Here is a 9,562-nt window from a genome sequence, read left to right on the forward strand (position 1 = left end):
CTGGAACTGCAGCCCTCGTTTCCAGCAGATATTACTGTTTATGATGGCCTTGATCTTTTTGTCGTAAATTTACAGACACCACTGCTGCGCACAGACATCACACACTAAATCTATCAGAAAACATTACCCAGTATAGCTCTTGGCAACACCAACTCTGCTATCTCAACCAGCCAAAACAGGGCTCTAAATGAGGAGAACAACTCGGATCATATGTTTTGCTAATTATGCATAAGAAGAAGATGAAAACAAGGGCCATTAAGATTATTGCGCATGAGTTTGTGTTTTTGCACAATTCACAAATTACCTATAACTGCTCTTCTCAGATAAATAATGTTGGAACGATGCAGCTGACATTTTGTGCTGAAGACTATGACTTCATTGCGGCTTCCAGAGAAATTACCCTTAGATTCACGGTCTTATTAACCCATGCCCCGGATGATGTCTGATGAGACTTGATTATCATCCTAGTCTGGTGGCTGAAAATAGTCGTTTTCTTGATCCAGATGACTCAGAACAGAAGCAATATGTCTTTGAACTGAATCCGTAACAAGGTGGCCTGAAAGAAATTGTCCCAGCTGTGTTTGAGCATGGATGTCCCTGTTGTGCTTAGGAGAAAGGCTGTGCCAATGGGATGGACATACAGGATAGATTTCCTTTTCTGCTTATTGTTAATCTTATACAAACTGGGAATGCTAAAAAAGGCAAAAGTACTAGAAGGTGTTGATCCATCAGTATCCCCAGATCACACCGAGCTCATGATGCTCATGCAGAGCAACACATGGAGAGTCTGCCAGGCCAGGATAACAAAACAAGCTACCTGCAAGCATCATCTCCACATCGTGGCCAAACACAGCTCCAAATGCACAAAGCTGTGGCACCTCCCTAGGGTTTAGATCACACAGCATGCTGCCTGCCAATATCATTCCCTTTCTAAAGGCCCTGCATCCCCAGCACTTCTGGCTTCACTCCTAACTCCATGCTTATTTGAGGGTTCCTGTTTAAAAATGTTGGGAAGTGACTGCACTCAATATCTCAGTGCCTTTGTACTTTTTAACAGTGCATAATCAGATGAGAGCAGACTTGTGACTTCTTTTAATTAACTGTATCATATTTTGATACTATTTTCTTCTAGATTGTTGGATAATAGGAATGCCTTTCTAACCCCATGTTACTCTGCTAATTTCTTTAATTGTACCTGCTAAGCACTGGTTCACTGTCCAACAGAAAGAATAAATTTGATACGAAGACATTGCCTGTTTTTCTATAGTACCTCTGGAAGAGATAGAAGGAAAATACCTCCCTGAGATAATACTAATGCAGGACAAATTGGTCTCTTCAGACAGCACTGGAGATTGCTTTGTTGGAGAGCTGTGGTCAGCAGGCTTCTTCCCTTGACTGTGCTTGTACACACACAGGAAGTCTTAACTAGCATTTCTTAGGTTTATAAATCCCTAAATGACCTTCATGTGTCTCTTTAAAATGATTTTGAAGCACTGCCAGGTTCACCAGGCTTACATCATTTCCAAAATGATACTGAGAGCATTTGCTTAAATTGGTAGTGGGCTAAAAGCACATTGTCCCAGCTGCTCTCTTCACACCTGAAGGGCTTTAAAAAGGTAGTTTAAGGATTTCTTCAGAAATCTCATCCATCTTTCAAAACTGGAAGGACACAAATTCTGTAACACAGAGTGCCCAGTGGACTGGAGGGCAGAGAAATCCAGAGCAACCCAATGAATCCTGGGTGTTAACCAAAAACTCATCCACAGCTCCATGAGCTGCCACTACCATCAAGTCAGAACAAGTCTGCTTTCCTATGGATGCATTTAGGCATTCAGCTTTCAAGTACAGCTTGCTCAGGGGCTCATGATCATGGAAAACTGTGCCCAGACCATGAGTATAACATTTGCTAGCAGCATCCCTGTTCACCTTGACTGTGACATTCATAGCCTTTAGCTACAGGTATTTCAGACTTATACTAATGTCTCCTATATTATGTAAGGCAGATTAGAGTTCTGTTCCATTTAATCTTGCTCATCCATCATTTATTTAACTTTGCATATTGTCATTCAAAGCAACTATTTTGAAATCAAAGCTCCATTAAACCTATTCAATTATCTGTTGTTCTGGGTAACTGTTATCACTGGGTGCAATAACTTTTAATAACTGAAATAGAACACCACAAAAATCAAAAAAGTATGATTGTTAACCTTGGAGTATCCCCGGGTCTTCATTTTAAAGCAGCTCAGGCATTAATCCTACAATTTATAAATAAATGATTATTCAAAAAAGACTAGGAAAAGTTGTAGAAACAGACAACTAAGCAATGTCTTCCATCATTGATTTTGCTTTTTAAAGCAGGTAGGTCTTTTTTCCACTCAGCACACAGAATGGCTTTGATGTTTTATGTAATGCTGTCTCTCACTGAAAGGCAACTTGAAGTTCAGTACAGAATTCAGGCTGCACAAAGAGCATAACTTCACAACTCCTGCACTCCTATTTGTGATTTTAAAAAAATATATTTAAGAGTATTTATACAGCTTGAAAACTATGTTCAGAAGGGGCTCATTGTGGTGACTCAGTCTTAATCATTTTGTAATTAGATGTGTGTTTAATAACTTCAAAGTAAGGGGAAATACTGGTCTATTTCCGTGCTATTCTTACTCTATGTCACGCTTGTAAAAACTTCAAAGTATCTAAAAAACCAGTCTGATTTCATACATAATTAGTTATGGAACTGATATTTCCCAAAAACAGCCTAAGACAATAGCAACCCACTTTCCAGCATTTGTCAAGAAACAAAACAAGACACAGACAACAGCAACAATTAGCTGATACCAGAAATCACCTCTCTGATTTTCAGAGTGAGAAAGATTTGGATCAGACAGATCACATAGTCTGGTCTTCAGACTTCTCATTTGTGCCAGGAAGTTATCTAGGAAATCTTATGGACTGAAATACACAAAATGGTCAGAGATAGGTGGTCAGATCCAGAAACACATTTGAAACAGGGAGGTGCAGATAAGTGACAGGTTCTAAGGGAAAATGCCCAGCTCTCTGGAGGACAAGGATACCTGGTACAGTATCACACAAAGTAACCAATAACAAGGCAAAATTGCAAGACTGACTGTGAAATTTCACAATGGTTAAGTACAGTTCTTAGCTTTATCTGGGGAGAAGTATTAATCCAGGCCTACTTGTGATCCTTTTCCTATTGCTGACCAATATCCCATGCCCCAAACAGTTCAGACTGCTCTTCATAGACAGCAGTGCTTGCACAGCACAGCCTGCCGTTACCTCAGCAGTTCTCTAGTGCAAGAATGAATGCAAACTCCTATTAAGGCATACTTTTTTTTCCTGTTTTTCTTCCACCACAGTGCAGAGAACTGAAAAATAGTCTTGAAAAGATGTACTTTATGAGATTAGATGAATTGCAGACAACATGAACATCAGGTGTGTGCAAGTATTGACTAGCCTTCTGCTCCAAGTGATTATTGAAGGCTACAGGGAGGCAGATGCAGTTCTCAATACCTTCAGTCACATCTCATTGGCCTCCAGCCAGACCAGCCCACAAGAATCTTTTCAACGCACGATCCTATAAAAGCCAATTTGGTTTCATGGTGGTGATGAATCTGTCCTCTGGCTAACCTCCTTATTTGCTTACTTGCTCTGTGAAGACCCAGGTAAGACAGATTCAGAGTTATCCATACATTTTTGCTGTTTTATTGATGCTCCCATATTGGACAACCACCCTCCTCTAAAGAACACCTGTTAATTGTCAATACTGGGAAGGCTGGACATTTGTGATAAATCTGATTAAGAATAGCACTTCTGTTGTTCCAGCAGAATGCAATGATCAGCTGTAAGACAACAGGATAAAAACAAGTAGAAAACAGAATAAAATGCTATGTGTTTTCATCCATGGGAAATCATGCCTGACCGACAGTACATCATTCCTTATAAGAAAACTTCCATATTGGACTGGGGAAACACATTTGTCCTCATCTATCCAGAGCACAGCAGTCAATGAAATCTACCTGGATGAGTTACTGCTTGAAGGTGGAGTTGCTGGGAATTAACAGCAGGAATCAGACCCATTGGGATTACCAGCAGGCTGTGCTGAAAGGGAACTTCTCAGAGCAAGGACATTATCAGTTATGACAATCCTATTTATGGTGGTCATTAAGGAAATGCCAGGCCCATGTTCAAGTTGTCTTACAGAGGAAGACGTAACATCAAGCCTGTGTAAAACTGCTCTGTATTGCCAGGCTTTTCCTTATTCGAAAACCTTGAAAGGGTCAGGTTGAGAGTCAGAGAAAAGGTGGTGACATCAGAGGGACTGATACAGATAAAAAGCAGAATGTACTGCAAAGAGACACAGCTCAGCTCTGCCCCACATTGCAGGGGTAATCACTGACCCAGGTCCCTGGGAAGGAAGGAATCAGAGTTCCTGAAGAATAAAGATCCAGGGGGAAAAAAGTAATCAACAATGCAATTTGATTCTAACACAGAAACTTTTGGGGTCTGCTGCTGTGAAATAGTTTATAATGAAGCAATTTCTTCCACCATGTTGAAGAAGACAGACATATGGGCCAGGAAATCAAAAGCCTTTCCACGAGAACCATCCCTCTTGAACAGCCATCAGAATAGCTGCTAAAGTGTCATCAGCACATTTGACTTAGCATTCATTCGTTGCCCAGGCTGGTGCCAGACTAACCAGCCTCACACAGTCTGTGCATTGCTGCTGCCACTGCTGCTGCACTGAGCCTGGGGACCAGGTGACATTCGGGTTTCTCTATGCAAGGAGATGTGCAGGACATGAAGTATGAGATGATCTCATTTACCTCCCAGAAAAACTTCATGTCTAAATATTCAAGCAGTGGAAGAAGAAGAGGCTTTATAATGCCATATACTGAAGCCTATGTCTGCAAGAGCTCTGCCCTACAGGGCACACCAGCAAAGGCTCAGCTGGTGTAAAGGGTTTAATCCACATAGGGGTGACAGCAATTCCTGCACCAAACCAAGAGGCCTTGCAGTGACCTGCCTGTGGTCACCAAACCTTTGGAAGTTTGCAGGATTTCCTCAGCTCAGTCAGGACCTGAAGGGACAGTGGCGAGCAGGAACAGTGGCATAGCCAGCTGACAGGACAGGCACCTGGGGCCGAGGCTGATAGTCCTGCCCAAGCACAGGCAGACTTGGCTTGAGCAGCTTCTGGACCAGAGTATCATGGTGAAGCAAGCTGAGCACTCGCCCTAATGAGCTACCAATTACATGAACAAACTGCATGAATTTTAACACTCTCCCATTTATGCCAGAGTCATTATGCTTTTGCACTCCATTTACCTGACAGTGTCTGCTGAGACAAACAGCAGCTTATTCCTAAAGCAGCAGCATCTCTACACTCCCAGAAGCCCCAGGCTGAGGGACCAAAGCTCAGACAGGAGCTCACTGCGACCCAGGGACAGCATGGGGGATGCAGGGAAGGGTGGGCAGGCACCTTGCTCACTGTTGAACTTCGCCAAGGCAGGGTTAACGCTCATCTCAGGGGAGTTGATGATTTTTCATTCAAAACCACCTCAATCCTTCTTCAGCTTCAAGGGGTCTGATGGATCTGAGCAGGATCCCAAGCTGCAGCATGCTGGGGCTGGGCACAGGCACAGTCCTGGGCTCTTCCATGGGCCAGCAGAGCCACCCAGCCTCTCTCATCTAGTAGAGAACATCTGCTCATCAGAAACTGCAGTTTTCACTGGGGGGGAAAAAAAGCAAAGCAGGTGGCATATTTCACTCTTTACCACTGAATTTTTAAACTGAGAAAACCATGATTTTCAAAGAAGGCCAAAAAGAACAAAAAAATTACAAGACAGAGCATAAACAGAAATTAATAGAAGTATTTCCACAGGATTTCTAAACATAAAAACCCCTTTATAAATATCTGTAAAAAGATTACTGCTATTTTGGATCAGCTGTGGAGTCAGCATCAAGCAACAGATTTTGCTGAGCATCCGCTCCTCTGGAAACATTTCCCAGGATAGAAAGCAAAACTCCCAGACTTCTCAGCACACTCAATTTGCTAATTTTGTTCAAGGAAATCTACCCTCCAAACTGATCCCTTCATGGTTCAGACAGAGCAGTCCTAAGGAAGACCAGCAGCTCTGTGGACACTTTGGTAGCTGATCAGTCCTTGCTTGGGCTGCATTAGAGTGTACATACAACACGGTGTACATGCAACACAGTGTGTGTACAATAGAGTGCCCAGGGCCTGCCAGAGCCTTTTCTTTGGCAAATGCACATTTTTTTAGCCATTTTAATGTTGAGCCTCCCTGCAGTCCCTAAGCAGTAATGTGGGGCTGAAATATAGGCAAAGGAGGGAGGCAGCAATGAAGCCACTCGCAAGGTGTTGGGGAGCACTGGACCCTCTCTGAGACCCCTGATGGGAGCTGAACTCCTCCTTGAAACAAGAGACAGGAGTCAAACAGAGTGGCAGAAGTTTGGAGAACTTTTTCCTGTTGCCCAGAGGTGTTCAGTATTGCAGGCAGCTGCACTGAACTAGGGCTACCCTGAATGAAAATCCAGCAGAGAGCATGGAGAGCAACACCCTTGAGAGAAGGTAGAACAAACTAATGGTCGTCTCTGCTGACTAATGAACAGAGGCTTATTATCTAACTAATAATGATCTAGTGTTAAAGTAGAAGGCCATTCCACAAGCCAGTGGCAACAGTGTCTCCCTTCAGATCCTGCAGCATCCAGGAACACATGAAAAGGTTTTTCTTCATGGGAATTACCAGCAAGAACAGCATCCTCTCCCATGCAACAGAGTATTAATAAAAGTAATATTTTTTAAATAGTGGAACTAATGTGATTTGACCACAGGTTTGGATTTTTTCCTCTCCTGGATAAAGCTCTTATATTATCATTTATTTATTAACATAAGCCCTTATTGTAACTGGGATTAACCTCCTGCTTTGCACTGTGGGGAATTGGACACAGGGGACATAGGTGCAGCGCAGGGGACCCATTCCCAAAGTATTCAGGGTTTTGTGTAAGCTGTGGGCACTGGAAGTGTTATCAAAATGGCAGTGCTGGTCACGGGGAGAAAAACAGCATCAACAGTGTCCATGGAGGGTGCTGAAGAGGTGCTGGCAGCTGCAGTTTCACCCCAGGTTGGTGCTGCACCTTCTGACTGAAGACAAGATGCTCCCCTGAGCAGGGCATGATACACTGGGATCAGCTTGCATTTGTCCCTTGGAGCAGTCCCAGGCTTGTCACCACCCACACATTTATCCATGCTTTTGGCCTGTTCCATGATTGAGAAAAACTGCACCACTAAAACACATCACCTTATTATTCAGATGCAGATTTGAACATAGGGGAGAGAGCAACTTCCAAAACCACTGCAGATTTTAGGCATAAAGACATTTTTGGGGATAGAGTAAATAAGTATACAGAGACAAACCTCACCATCTATTATTAAGTTTCTTTCCTGACAACATGCAGTACAGCAAAGCAGCATTCAGTCTTAGTAGTTCCAGTTAAATCAATGGAAACAGCCAGAATATAATTTAGTCCCTAGAGTTAATTCATATTTAGCCAGACAGGATCAGTGACAGTGTGGTTCTGCACTTTGCAGGTTTGTTGGATTTTAACAAATATATTGTCTGGAGTTGATTAATAATCCACCACCTGGATTCTTAGCAGAGAATTGATGGATTTTTGGTCCAATCCTAAATCTGCTTAGGACAGAAGTACCATTTTTACTGCCTTTGGAAGGTGTTGGTCAGAGTTTCCCTCCTGGAGGCTGCACTGCCCCAGGCAGCAGGTGGAGGGAAGGGGATTTGGAGCTGGTCCACACAGCAGCCTGGGGGAATGTCAGCCCCCACCAGTCCCAGCTATCACTCTGTAGAGCAGGAGCTCCACTTAAAAACCCCAATTGATTAATGATTATGCAAACATATATTTCTTTTTTCTTATGTTTGCTGGAATTAACTCTGTAAACCATCAATGCCACAGCAGAAGTCTGCAAGGCAGGATATTTGAAGGCTGTTTTAAAGATTTTTTTAAAAAATTGTGAAAGTGAGTTTTAAAAAAGGGGAGTTTCAGGTAAAAACTTTAAAGCCAGTTCACCAGCCAAATAGTGCAAAGAAAAGGAGCATAACTAAAAATAAAGTTATCAGGTCTTTAATACTACATTTATCAGACAAGCTAAATATACCAGCATCAGACTAAAGCATTGCCTTTAGCAGGCTTAAGTTTCAACAATTCATTTGCTCTTTAGCATTTACATGAAATCACTCAGCACCTTGATTTTTGTAAACAAAGACAAATAGTGAATTTTTATCTGTTTAAATAAGCCCAAATCACGGTGGGCTGAACACAGAAAAGAAGAGCGATAACAGAGGATGATGTAAAACCTAATTAAAGACCTTTGGCTGCCGCAGAATTGAAAACCAATTAAAAACCTCTTTTTGCCTAGAAAAGTCCCAGAAGAAATTCCTAAATCTTAATTTGCTTCTGTCCTTATCTCTGCTGTGACAGGTCTCTGAAGGCTCCTCAGCCACGCCAGGCAGATAAGAGAGCAGCAAGCAGCGGCGCAGGGTCTGCTCCCTCTCCACGGGCAGAGCCGCCGGGACCGCGATCTTTAATTACGGAGCACAATCGGATACTCCATTAGAGAAAGGGCTTTTAAAGCCCTATTTAAAATTCGATACGCCAGCCTCGATCCCTTCCTGCCAAGTACAGCCCTCGTGGATGATGAAGGATGATGCTCAGCCCAGGCCATGCCTTGAACCCACCAAGTCCTGCCAGTTTCAGCTTTTCCCAGCTCGGGCCATCTCCTGTCCTGCTGTATGGGGGTAGTGCCTTGGCACTTTGCCAGACACTCAATACCATTTTGTTTTATTGCTGCAGAGAATTATCAAGGAGAGAGGCTGGGAACACTCAGAAAGTCTTTTTACAGGTTTATATTTAATTTAAGAATCTAATTTAAATCCTTAGTAGTCTTTCCTTTTTATTAAATTAACAATTCCTTCCTTGCTATTTGAATCTGTTCATATCTGTGGTCAGCCAGAGAAGGTGTAATTGGAAATTACGATTCTGGGGTGTCATGCTGCATATGGGTAACGAAAACCATGGGGTTTTTACATGGATTTTGACATAGATTAATTTTCTTTAATAACACTTTTTGTTGTACATGACAATGTCCTTATGACCTGAAGTTTGAGATTCACAACTACACCAAGTGCAGAGACCAGAGAAAATCAGAGGGTTCAGCTCTGCTCTCAGTTCCACCACTTGGAAGATGCAGCTTGCCCACTGTGTGCTGACCGTACTTGTCCTACCAAGCATTGGCAACACACAGATCAGAAATCCTAGGCCATTGAGACTCCACAAAACATGATCTGGGAGCTGGTCTCATGCCATAGGGGCAGAGGGCATGGCATTTGTTGTGTCAGATACCTGATATATTCCTGGAAAGATACAACAGAACCTTTTCTCCTGCACATCCTTCCCTTTTGTCAAATGCTCCCTTTCTCCTGTTACTGCTCTCCTTTTTTTCTTCATTTTTTTA

The sequence above is a fragment of the Pithys albifrons genome, chromosome 14 (genome assembly GCF_047495875.1).
Source record: "Pithys albifrons albifrons isolate INPA30051 chromosome 14, PitAlb_v1, whole genome shotgun sequence".
Classification (NCBI taxonomy): domain Eukaryota; kingdom Metazoa; phylum Chordata; class Aves; order Passeriformes; family Thamnophilidae; genus Pithys; species Pithys albifrons.